Raw genomic sequence first — 14,130 nt, 5'->3', positions numbered from 1 at the left:
TCTGGGTTAATGTTGACTTGGTGAAAGAAAGAAAAAAGCATGTTTTGTATGCTATTCAATCTTTTCCTCTACAATCAGTGACTCTTCATATAAAGAAATTGGATCATGTTTCTGTGCATCACAAGGCTGTATGATTTGTTATTCCAGGAATTAACATGAAGCTTGTAATTTTAAAGGGAATAGATGGGAATTTGTATGTATCCTGTTTTGCCTTTTGAGTCGGTTCTTTCAATAAGTCCATCTAGCAGTTCGCCCTGTATTATTTACAGCATTAGTAGAAAAAGATTTTCTTTCTTTATGTAAGAATATGGAAGTAAAATGCACTTTATAATGAAGAATCAAATCGAATTTAAATCTAATCAAATAGAGAGCATTTATAAATATAATAAAATCATGACAGGACGACTAGTGTATTTGAATCATGAATATTTTATATATAAGCAACTTTTTTGTAATACTTTGGATCAAAACTGAATCTCTCACTTGAAACATTATTCAACTATGATATGATAAACAAATCACTTTACAGAAAATTCTTTAGTGTCGATAGCGTAATGTTGTGCAATATGTCTGCTCTTCCGAGATGCTTATGTTTGCACTTTGATCCAGCTTCAAGCTTCAGTTTATGCGCCTGTAAAAGCCAGATGGCGGTCATTGCGTGGAGTGGAAGTCTCTGTGTTGCTTGTGCTTGTGCTGATAATAATGTCATTAGCTTCTCTAACACACGCTGGAATAGTATGTTGTATCATCTCCCCACTTCATGCCCATTCTAATGTGTTTTTCTAAGAAAAGTGCTGATAGTCGGTCTTATTACAGCCATTCTTCTGATGTGACTGAATGGATGTCAGCACTCCCTCATCACAGCAGCCAGACAGACGTGCTTATTTTCCCAACACTCGAGGCGGAGGATGGCGAGTCTGTCCACGCTAGTCCAGAGGTATTAATGGCGTTCATTTTGTGACCGGTTGCGTACATGACAGTTCATTTTCTGCATGGTCTCACAAAAGTCGATACGATCTTGTAAAGACAAATACCAGATAGCGCCTTCCCTAACTGATGCCGTTTTCAGAAGAAACATTAATCAAAGAGGTTGGATGTGGAGGTGCGCAGCCCGCCCAGCAAGTCTTTACGCATTAATAAAGGAAGCAGATGATCTATGAATGAATTCACAGCAGATGCTGCTTTCATTATTGTTGCATGCTGCCAAGTGCCACTAGGGCCGGAGATGAGGGGGGGGGAGGGGGGAGGGGGGAGGGGGGAGGGGGGAGGGGGGAGGGGGGGGACTCTGCCGAGCCTCTGTGGAGCTTATTCCTTAGGAGCTTATTCCAATACTGGTCAGAGTAATAGCCCACCGCAATGTTAATCTACAGTCGCGCTCTCTTTTAAAATGGATGTGCTTTTCATTTTCTGCACTTGTGAATTCCGCAAATTTAACGCCAAGAAGAAAATCCTGATTTGTAGCATGGATAATCATTTTTACAAGGCAAAATACCTCTCTACAATTCAGACAGCCTCCATCTGTCTCGACTTGTATGACTGTAGAAAGGCTAAATGAGATTTCATATTTCAGGCAATCAACAACATGACATAGTTACTAATGACTAATGTTACACATCAAGATATATTGTCTGCAAAACCTTGTGAACATACCTTAATACAGGCAACTACCTTCTAAGACAGCTTCCTAACTCAAATGCAGTTTCATTAATGACTGATTCAAACATTGCTCTCAAAAGCCTGACTTGTGGGATGAGCGCTATTTGCATGACATATGGAGCTGCTGTTGCTAAACTAATGCTTTGTCTAAAATAGCCTACATACTCATAAATATTGGGTAAACTAGTCAATTTATAATTAGGCCTAGTCTTATTAGACTTGGAAACCACCTTTTTAAACTTTTAAACAAGACTTTGTCATGCTAACATTTGTGTTGTAAGAGGTTGTTGTATTGCATTGTTCATGGTAAGTTTGTTTGTAAGAGGTTGTTGTAATATTTGTAATATTACATGTGCAGTGCTACCAAATAAGATGCTGGTTCCACCATCTGTAAACTTGGTGGCATTGGTGCCAATGCTCCCAATTGTTAGTCTGAGTAATCTTCAAGAAAACAGGTATTTTAAATTGTAATAATATTTCACAATATTACTGTCTTTACTGTTTTTTGCAGCCTTGGGTGAGCATAAGATACTTTCTAAAACATTTTAACAGTAATATATATGAGAAAAGTTTGTTTTTTTCTGCTAACTGTTTAGCCAAATTACATCTATGCACAAACCCAAATCTTTGTCAAAGGCAAAGCATAGCACTTTTCATAGTGTTGGTTGAAATGAAGTGAAAATGAAGAGCTAGGTGGCAGGAAAAATACATAGAACTGTTTTCCAGGAGAAAAGCTACAACAGAACTTTGATATTCTAGATCGATACCTTGAAAACAACCTGGCATCTCAGCACCACTCTTGGCTGAAGCATAATGGGCAATTTAAGGATTTGTTATTTTTTAGTCTTCTTGCTGTTTTTCTTTCCTTAAAAAGTATTTTTTCCCTGTGTAAAATCTTTGACATTATGTAGCTGTTTTCCTTGCTAAAGTTTTGACTATGCTAATTTAAAGAAGATTCTTTTTTGATTTCCTGTAAATGGACAAAGACAGCTGCAAACGAAGTATAAAAAAAGACATTGTTAACAGCATGTGTACTTATCTACAATAACTGACAGGCACTCCATTTTCCACATCATCCATATGCTCAAGTACACTGACTATAACTAATGCAACATCTGTTATTTACAAGCAAGTATTTTGTGTTGTTAGCCAGCGAGTCAAATAAGAGAAAGCTAGAAGCTGCAGTTTAATTTGTCTGCTGTTCTGTGAAGTAGACTCTGTCACCATGCTGATACAGACAGTAATAGTAATAGTTTGTGTGTGTGTGTGTGTGTGTGTGTGTGTGTGTGTGTGTGTGTGTGTGTGTGTGTGTGTGTGTGTGTGTGTGTGTGTGTGTGTGTGTGTGTGTGTGTGTGTGTGTGTGTGTGTGTGTGTGTGTGTGTGTGTGTGTGTGTGTGTGTGTGTGTGTGTGTGTGTGTCTTTCATCCTTAAGATTAGTGTCTTGGCAATCTGAAAAGTAACAATCTTCATGGGGTTCTGTATAACAAGGACGTTTGAAAATGTCTGATGTGAATGAGCTTGAGCACACAGGAATGGTTTCTGAATACACACATTACCATGGCAATATAAAAAAGACGTGTGCATGTGTGCGTCTATAGATCTTTCAAGAAGCCCACTGTGCAAAAGAGCTACGCATGACAGTATTATTATGACGATGACTCATCAAAAGATTTAAAAGATGTCTGAGAATGTACGTGAAATGAAGACGCTGACATCAAACAGCTTCTTAATCACCATTTATAAAGCTTAGTATTAATATTTGGCATCAAGACTGTCATTGGCCTTGATGTTTCCGCTTTGTGATAAGAATTGGTATTATAGTCTTAATGATTATATTTTAAGAGGTATTACTGAAGCAAAAACGGAAGAATGTTTTGCTAAAATCAAAACAAATGTTTTATTCTTTACACATTCTTTTCCAATTAATAGTCTAAAAACCGGATGGATGGATGGATGGATGGATGGATGGATGGACGGACAGATGATATTGTTTTTAATGTACAGAAGATATTACATGATCCGTACTGATAAAGCAAAACAATGCGCAATACTGCTCTGACTATAATTGCTGTTGACGTGATACCCTTGGTGAACCAGCATCCTTGCCAATGAGCGACCAATCTCGCGGCTTTAACCTTATCACTCTGATAACCTATAGTGTATCAGATCCAACCTCAGGCCACTATCTGTCCACAACCATGACCTAATATTACACGGCCCAATCTGTTATCCTGCAGCCGCTGACCGGGAGGCCTGGTTTGGAACGTAATGAAAAAGTGATAAGAGTTCTTTATTATATCTCTGCTGGCTGTTACCATTCAGAAGCTCCAGCATAATTAATGACAAGAGGAGAGATGAAAAAGAAGGGGTGAGAAAGGGAATAAGAGAAAGTTTATCGGAAAGATGGTACGGTTTTGCTAATCTTCAACAAACTGACAGTAAGCCACAATTGGCCTATCACAGAGAAAAGGCCATAATCAGGAGACAGCTTAATGTGTCATAGTTTTTTCTTAGTTTCGATCTTGTGTGCATCCTTAACTTTTATACAAGTTAAACTCAGTCGACAACATTTGTGGTATAATGTTGATTACCACAAAATATTCTTTTGACTCTTCCCTATTTTTCATAAAAAAAGCAAAAATGTGAGGCATTTACAATAGAAGTAAATGTGGCTAATATAAGATTTAAAAGTAAAAATGTGTACGTTTGTTAGAAATAAAATGTATGTAAACAGATTTTGAAAGGGCTCAGGGGCCGTATTCACAAAGAATTTTAAGGCTAAAAGTAGCTCCTAACTGGCGAATTTAGGAGCAACTCCTAAAAATAATGGGCGTGTTACTCCTAACTTTAGGACTCCTAATTTTTTTCACTAAGAGTAATTCACGAAGCATTTTAGCCTTAAAAGTAGCACCTAAGTCTGGGACAGCCTAAAAGAAGTCGAGAGGACTCCTAACTCACTAAGACCTATTCACAAAGGATTGTAGCGCATACCACCGCCTCTCGCAGTCGTCCGGGGTCCGCGACACAAGCGGGAATGCTGCATTGATCTGCAAACAAATCCTCTCCCATGTCTCACGTTTAGTTTTGCTTGATATCCCAGTGCCGAATTTCACTTTTATTATGGTTTTTTTTTTTTTTTTCAGCACCAACTGGGCCAGCAGCAGTAACTGATCCTGCATCCAGTTGGGCTTTCTTTTCCGTTTTGGCGACTTCATAATCCACCGTCATTCAACTATTACATTACTTCAATAGGAGCAACATTTCCTTGCTTTAAGTATTCTATTTAGGCTAATAGGATGTCAATTAACCAAGCAAGTGTTAATGCAAGTGTCGTTTTTCATTATTAGGCAAGTGGCGGTTTTCATTGGGGTATAGGCTACCTTGATTTATTTTAATTTAATTCACGACTTTTCTCTCTCTCTGCCTTTTTAGAATTACACTTAACTGGAGCCTGCACAAACATGTCATTATACATGCATTTTGATGACGTCACATTACTATTATTATTTTGTGTAGGACACAGACATATTTAGATGTCGTAATTCCATGATTTGTTGCGTCTGTGTTATGTTCCGCATGATGGCCCTGTCATCTAACAACCAATCACCGTGATCATTGCGAGGAAGCTCGTGCATGAGAATTGACGTCATCCATAGCAACGATGACTCACTCTTAGTTTAGGAGTTGTCATTTTTCCTTACTAAGAGTAGGTCTGAAAGGCGTTGTGAATAACTTTTAAGAGAAAACTCCTAGCTAAAATATTTTAGTGCGATTTAGAAGTACTCCTAATGGTAAGATAAAATTCTTTGTGAATACGGCCCCTGGTAATCATACATATCACGGCACAGCGCATGTGTGCAAGATATTTTTTAATCCAATTCAGAAGATAGTCATTATTGTAGAGTTTACATTCAGTTTCTTATTGATCCGATTATTTTAGTTCTACACCACCCCTTTCAATCCCAATCCGAAATTTCATTCAGATGGATTGAGGTGTTTACATGAAGGCTTTTCAATCCGAATGAGCCATCAGTCCGATTGCTAATGGATTGTTTAGGTGCATGTAAATGTGTGTATAGTGGTGAATATATAAAAATTTAGAGATTACCCTTAGTGACCATAATGTCCTCTTTTTCACGGAAATGTCCTGTTTTTGGACCTAAAAAAATGCATCCGGCCAGGTTTTCTAGATCGTCCAAAATGTCCGGGATTTGGCTTTTGCTTTCTACAGTCGCCATTCATTGTTTGCGTTTTTGCATTGCTTTAGGGCCGCCTTCTCGCACGCCACCATTGGCCACCGTCATGTACGTAGCGCAAACATTGATGAAACTGCATCTCAATCATTACCCTCAACACCATGGCAACAGCCAAAGGACAGAGAAGAGCTTGCTTGTCAACAGTGGCTGTGGCTCATGGCTCCTGAACAGCTTTAAAAATAAAAAAAAAGATCAAATGCAAATTCACAGATGATTTACAGAGACAATCCTGTGTTTTCGTCAGTAAGGATCCGTGTGAAGTAGAATGCAAAGCTGGCACGTACGTGTCAGTGTCAAATAAAGGTGCTAGCGACCTAGAAGCACACATAAGGAATGTATATACAAGAGAACATCAAGAGGACTAAAATTATTTTTTACTGAAATAGTGGGGGTTTTTTTGGAAACTGATTTTTTATTTTATTCTATGGCCATAAAAAGAAACAGTGCCATGTAAAAGGTGTTAAAAGCTAAACTATTTTTTTATTTGTTTGTTATTATTCTATTTTTGGGGGCCAAAAGTTGAATGAAAAGGATGTATTACTTTATGTATTAAAGTTCAATAACATAGTTGCAAGGTTGTGAATGCATTTGTCAATGGTTGACTAATGTTCCCATCTCCCAGTTCTCTAAAGCAATGGCAAAAGTTCGGGGAGAGCATGCAAACTGTTCTGTGGTTGGCTGCACTGACAAGCACAAAACACTATTTGACCAAAATATGTCACAGCTGTCTAAAGACCTCGGGGAACTGTGCCAATTTGTGTAAAAGTTAAGCATGCATGACGGTACGATGACATAAATCAATATATTACTCCACAACAACTGCATAAACGTATCCACTAACCATTCAGAAACGTCCAGATGCAGTCTAAAAGTTGCAACCTCTTCCTGTCTCTCCATGAGTCTGCACTCTGCTACTGGTTATTTCTGAGATTTTGGATGAGTGGATTAGCTGTTTTGTTATTGTATCTGAAGCTCGTAAAGGACCGGAACTGGAGCGGGGAGCAGCAGCTCATTTGCATTTAAAGGGACACACACAAAAATGGCGTTTTTGCTCACACACAAAAAGGGGCAAATTTGAAAAGCTATTATAAATTATCTGGAGGGTATTTTGAGCTGAAATTTCACAGACACGTTCTGAGGACACCATAGATTTATATTACATCTTGTGAAAAGGGGCATAATATGTCACCTTTAAATACATTTTGTGGTAATCAACATTATGCCATATTCTGTGCATAACCTGTAATAAATATTCTTATAAAAGAGAGAGCTAATACTGTTGCTTTGTGAGTCTTCTCTATGTTAGTGTATCGCTTTTAAGTGTCAAGTGGACTATCCTGTAACACAATGAAAAATAAACTTATAGACAGCTGTCAAGAGGAAGCGGATGTGCAACCAGGATTTTTTTTTTTTTTTTTTTTATCTTTTGGGAACCATTTGAATATGACAGTTAGCCACAGGGCATGACATAGCCTTTCCCTAACCTACAGAGGAATAAACGCACACTAGTCACACCATGTTTCCTCTCGTGATGTTTTTGCATAAACATGTCCACAGGCTGCTCTCTTAGAAGCCCGTGTTGATTCATGCAACCAGTTATCACCATCCCCTATCATCCTACTGTCCAGGCATTGGTATTTATGCAGAGCCAGGAGAGTGTGTGACTAAGGGCTCTTTGAAGCCTCAGTTGATTTGTCTCATATAGTCTTATCATCACTGAAGAAGACCTGTTGTTAAAATTATGACCTATTGAGGGTGAAAATGCATTCCCTGAGGAAAACTTTCACAAGGCTTTCCAAGATACTCACACAATCATTCAGAAAGTATTTCTTTTTTGTGTTACACACACCTTGGGAAGCCTTTGGATATGGGCGATAACCATTATCATTTTCGACAAGCTGCTTCAAATGTGAATACAAGTGAATCTGTACAAACCAGACACATAAATACTTTTTTTTTTTTGACAATAGTTCTGTTTTTGATTTTTTCCAAACAGAGTAGTATGTCACTTTGTAATGCACATGCACAATTACAGTTCTGTGAATAGAGGCAATAAACAGATGTACTTTTTCTCATGTTGGTATTGTGCCTGATGAAGACCTGAATGGACGAAATATTACAATGTTTGGTAAATACATTTTTGGAGCTGCAGTTTCAATGTGCGGACCATTTTTTTTTTCTTTGCTCTTCTCTCTCATATGTACCACTGGAAAATCTGATTAATTGTAGTCGATCACTTAATTCAGATAGTTCATGTAAACTAATTTATTTGTTCAAGTTTTCACCTTAATTAGGTTTATACCTTAAAAAAACTAAATATACACTACCATTCAAAAGTTTGCATTCAGTAGTTTTTTTTTTTGTTTGTTTGTTTGTTTTTCTGAAAGCAATTACTTTTACTCACTGATCATAATCACTTATAGTAAAGACATTATAATGCTACAAAAGATTTATATTTAAAATAAAATGTATCATGGTTTAAAAAAATAAACACATATTTAGGAGAAAAGTTTCTTGAGCATCAAGTCAGCAATTACAATGATTTCTGAAGGATCGTGTGACACTGAAGATTAAATTACATTTTCAAATATATTCAAATATTTTGAATGGTAAAAATATTTCACAGTTTTTACTAATTTTTTTATCAAATAAATGCAGCCTTGATGAGCATAAGAGACTTCTTTCAAAAACATAAAAAAATATTGTCGACCCCAAAGTTTTGAACAGGAATAAATTTAGCTGTTTTTCATAAATTGTTTGTAGTGTAGCTAACTAATTCTAATAACTAATAACTATAGTAGTTCAATTTTAGGCAGCTTATAGCTTAAAAAGCTAGTGCTGTTTCAAAGTAAAGACTTGCTGTAGTAATTATATTTCTGGATTAGCCCCACCCCTTTGCCCTTTCATTCCCAACCATAATCATCATCTACCATCCACCTGCATAGCAATCCATTCCCTGGCTAATGCACTGACTGGTTAAAAGATTCTGACTGTGACTGTGACAGGATTTTCAGCAGATGGCAGTTACACTGCATTTGTGCAGCAGTGCATGGAGGAGCTGCAGGGTCTTGGATAATGGCTGATGGTGAGTGCCAAACACCGCTGGTCTGGCACAGACGAGGTACCGGTGTGATCTCAATCATAGCACAGGACAGCTGGCTCCGACTAGACAAGCACAGATGCCTGTAAGCACTGATCTCATGTCACATCAGACTGGGGCTCTTACAACTGGCCTATGCATCGGTGTGGCGCTAATTTTGAGCATTAACTCGATGGCATAACACCTCCATCATAGACAAGATATACTTTAGGTAATTCATTTCTAAATAAGGTTTATGATGCCTCCATCAAGCCTTACATGACATGTTATATAAAACCCATTTGCAAAGTTAAAAAGTGATGTGTTAAATGTTTTTTGATAAACCCGACCCACTGACATAGCAACACTGGATCTACTAATGGGGTCAGTCTGGGGGTGGGGTTTCTGTTTGTTTAACCAATGGTAGAAGGTGGAGTGTTCAGGAAACATGTTTGAAAACAGTCATTGGCTGAATTCAGAATAGCATATTAGCATGCAGCACTTGAGTTTAAGATTTTGAAGAATGTATTTATTATGTTATGTTGTGTAAGGGATAATGTACATCTAGCCTGTTGTTGTTATCGCAGAATAACCCCTGACTGGGTGTTTGAACCCCTCTGAATGGGTTTATTCTGCCATAACAACCGGCTGGATGTACATTATCCTGGTTATTACATCATGGTTACTTCCCACATAAGTAAATAATTATACATGAAGTATTGACTTGAAATATTTGATTAGGTCTTTAAATGCGAAGCTTCCGTGAAGAAAGCAGTTGCTAGCATTCGGTAAGTTCAAACAGACAATTAAGGGATACAGTACATGGCATTTCGCACAATAAATAATTAACGTTGACTCACGGTGTTCCGGACGGCTAAAAAAAATTCTACTCTCTGTATTTCGGACAGGTAGAAGGAGTCATTTCTAATATATAACGCATACATTTTAACAACTATAAGCTGTATTGGTCGGAAGTGAAAGAGGATGAGGCAAAGATGACACGGATATATATAGATACAATGACCGTGAAGTGTTTATTTATAGAATTTGCGGGAAACGGTCTAGTATCCGGAATACCGTGATGTCCGGAATACAGAGTCTACGTTATATAACAAATAACACAGGCTCATCCGGGTTACTGAAGTCAGCAGCGCTATACGCTTTCTATGAACGTTTTTTCTTCGTGGAAGTTTTGCATTTGGTGAGCTAATAAATTATTAAAACCCAGTCGAATCAATATTTTGTGTACAATTATTTAATTATGCCATGCAGTACTCGCTCTCTGGTTTCATACAAATGCAGCTGCTGCCATAGGCTATTGTTTTGTAGGCCTACACTGTTGGACTAAAAAATACAAACAGGTACGATTTTAAAACAATTTAATCTGAAATCAATATCTCTTATCTCCATAATTATGTATGTGGCTAAATTCTGTGTAATAAGTGGCATGACTGTATACCATATCTCTTAAATGTCCGTCTAGTTTGAACTTGCCACGCTGCAACTGCTCTCTCCACGGAACTTTTGCGTTTAAAGACCTAATAAAATATTTCAGCTCAGATCAATATTTCGTGTCTAATTATTTACTTATGTGGCAAGCAGCCGTGTAATAAGCGGGATATTATTATCCTCCACTTCGCGTCAGGGTCCTCATCACCCTGTTGGGAGTTTATTTTGAGAGAACAACTGCTGGATCTACACCCACCTAAAGGATTATTAGGAACACCTGTTCAATTTCTCATTAATGCAATTATCTAATCAACCAATCACATGGCAGTTGCTTCAATGCATTTCGGGGTGTGTTCCTGGTCAAGACAATCTCCTGAACTCCAAACTGTATGTCAGAGTGGGAAAGAAAGGTGATTTAAGCAATTTTGAGCGTGGCATGGTTGTTGGTGCCAGACGGGCCGGTCTGAGTATTTCACAATCTGCTCAGTTACTGGGATTTTCACACACAACCATTTCTAGGGTTTACAAAGAATGGTGTGAAAAGGGAAAAACATCCAGTATGCGGCAGTCCTGTGGGCGAAAATGCCTTGTTTTGATGTTAGAGGTCAGAGGAGAATGGACCGACTGATTCAAGCTGATAGAAGAGCAACTTTGACTGAAACAACCACTCGTTACAACCGAGGTATGCAGCAAAGCATCTGTGAAGCCACAACACGCACAACCTTGAGGCGGATGGGCTACAACAGCAGAAGACCCCACCAGGTACCACTCATCTCCACTACAAATAGGAAAAAGAGGCTACAATTTGCAAGAGCTCACCAAAATTGGACAGTTGAAGACTGGAAAAATGTTGCCTGGTCTGATGAGTCTCGATTTCTGTTGAGACATTCAGATGGTAGAGTCAGAATTTGGCGTAAACAGAATGAGAACATGGTTCCATCATGCCTTGTTACCACTGTGCAGGCTGGTGGTGGTGGTGTAATGGTGTGGGGGATGTTTTCTTGGCACACTTTAGGCCCCTTAGTGCCAATTGGGCATCGTTTAAATGCCACGGCCTACCTGAGCATTGTTTCTGACCATGTCCATCCCTTTATGGCCACCATGTACCCATCCTCTGATGGCTACTTCCAGCAGGATAATGCACCATGTCACAAAGCTCGAATCATTTCAAATTGGTTTCTTGAACATGACAATGAGTTCACTGTACTAAAATGGCCCCCACAGTCACCAGATCTCAACCCGATAGAGCATCTTTGGGATGTGGTGGAACGGGAGCTTCGTGCCCTGGATGTGCATCCCACAAATCTCCATCAACTGCAAGATGCTATCCTATCAATATGGGCCAACATTTCTAAAGAATGCTTTCAGCACCTTGTTGAATCAATGCCAACTAGAATTAAGGCAGTTCTGAAGGCGAAAGGGGGTCAAACACAGTATTAGTATGGTGTTCCTAATCTTTTAGGTGAGTGTACATATGTAGGCCTATCCCTTACTTAGCCTATATCACTCAGTGATATTTTTAAAGTTGGATATATAGTACATCCAACTGAACGTGAGTTCTTTGTGTACAGTGGTAAAGCAATACCATATAGCAAATCTTGGCAATGTGATTGTTTATATTGTCGCAAAATGTAACAATATTATCGCACAGCACTCTATATTGTTGGATATGCGACTGAATATAGCTATACTCAGGTAAAGCGATATATACTAGTAAATCTCAACTGCTCAATTGTTTATATCATCGTAAAATATGAACTATATATTATCGCACGGCTATTTATGAAGTTGGATATAGAGTATACAGTGGGCTTGTAAATATATCCAAGTTAACCTGCATATTGGCCTACTACTCACGTAAGGTGATAGTCTAGCAAATCTCAACTGTTTGATCTGCTAAATGTGACTATTGCATGAATATGCTAAAATATTATAAACATTAACATACATTTTCTGTAAATCTGCTTTGAAACAGTATTGTGAAAAACACTATACAAATAAACAGACTGATCTCATGAAATGGCGTATGTATGACACGCCAATTCATATTTCCATTTTTGGCGTGCTATCAACACGTATAATCGCTTTTCAGCGTGTTTATCAACGCCGTTGACTTAACGTTACATTACTGTATATATTTGCATGACCTACCCCAACCCCGTCCCTAAACCTACCCGTCACTGGGGTTAATACCATTTATGAGTGTTCCCCTACCATCCTAGGAAACAAAATATCGCTCCCCAGATGTAGATCTACATTTTGCTTCGTTTCGCTCGGACATTTAACGGCGTGAACATACACGCGGAATCACTCGGACATTTAACGGCGTAGACATACACGCAAAAGATGACGGTTCGTTTCGGCGTGGACATACACGCCGTCGCCGATAGCTCAAAATGCGTATAACACGCCACTTGACTTGAAAGTGACGTGTATGTTTACGCAAAGTCATGATGCCATGTTGAAATAAAACTTTTCTTCAGTATTGTGAATATATCTGACTGGATGAATGGATTATTGGAAATTAAAAAAATGTTGAGTAGGTAGGGACTTAAGTTCTGTCCATCGGTTGTTGATTGGATGGAGGCAGATCTGAATGTAAGCTTGCGGTCGACTGTAACAAAGGGTTTATGTTGAATAAATGATTAGACAAATCTGTAATTTCACCAGAATATCCAGTTATGAAATTTTAATAAAAAATTACAAGATCAATTAATTTTTTTTTAAAGGATGCACACATGAATCTTTCACAATAATATCAAGAACATATATTTAGAAAATAGAGTGAGCATTAATTTCATATGGCTAGTATAGTAAGAATTCTTAATTCAGCTGTTTTACCTTAACTGTTGAATCTTTGTTGAAGAGTAGAAACATGTTCATATGACTATCATAAGTTCATACGCTGCTTTAAAATAAAATAAAAAATCAAGTTCAAGTTAAGGACAAAAGAAAATTGTTGGTATTCCCTTATGTGTCTTACTAAAATTCAAGCCTGCAGTCTGAGAAACCATAAACGCATGTTGGGGAAGTTTGCCGTAGACATACAAGCCATTATCATAATAATTGTCATTATCGCAATAGCAATATCCTTTTTAATGGCATATTAGCTAGATAAATAGGCAGAGTAACATTCAAAATGATTTACATCTCCATTTAACTAAATGTACCCTCGTCGAATATTTAAGTGCAGAATCTAAGTTTGTTCGGTGACCACGCGTAGAAGCTTTTGAAATGAGCAAATCTCATCCCCACTAAACATGCTGACTCACTATCTCGGGTGGTGATAAAGAGCTCATTTTCTCATCACCACTCCAGCACTCAGTATCTGTCAGAGCCAACCAGGCCTCATTTAATCAGATTCTCAGTTAGAAAGGAAGAAACTCAGGGTTAGGTGTGTCCAATGCTCCCCGCTAGCTGAAATGCCAGGATGAAATATCTCTAGCAGTCTGCGATAGAAAGCTAAATACTCTATCCTCGCAGGAGGCACATGGTGTCTGCTGTCTTTAATGAAGCGTGCTTACTGCTTTCAGCCCCACCTGAGAAGAGTTAGGGGCTAGAAAAATACACTTTTTGGTTTCAGTAGGGGGGAGATATCTTTTCCTTTGTGGTAGATATATAAAAAGTGAAGTAAAAAATAGGTCAAGCATGATAACATTAATCTCGAAGACAATAATAAACAGGTGAGGG

The sequence above is a fragment of the Rhinichthys klamathensis genome, unplaced genomic scaffold (assembly GCF_029890125.1).
Source record: "Rhinichthys klamathensis goyatoka isolate OS25496 unplaced genomic scaffold, OSU_Roscu_1.1 h1tg000136l_1, whole genome shotgun sequence".
Taxonomy (NCBI): Eukaryota; Metazoa; Chordata; class Actinopteri; order Cypriniformes; family Leuciscidae; genus Rhinichthys; species Rhinichthys klamathensis.
Note: the sequence above shows the minus strand (reverse complement) of the source record.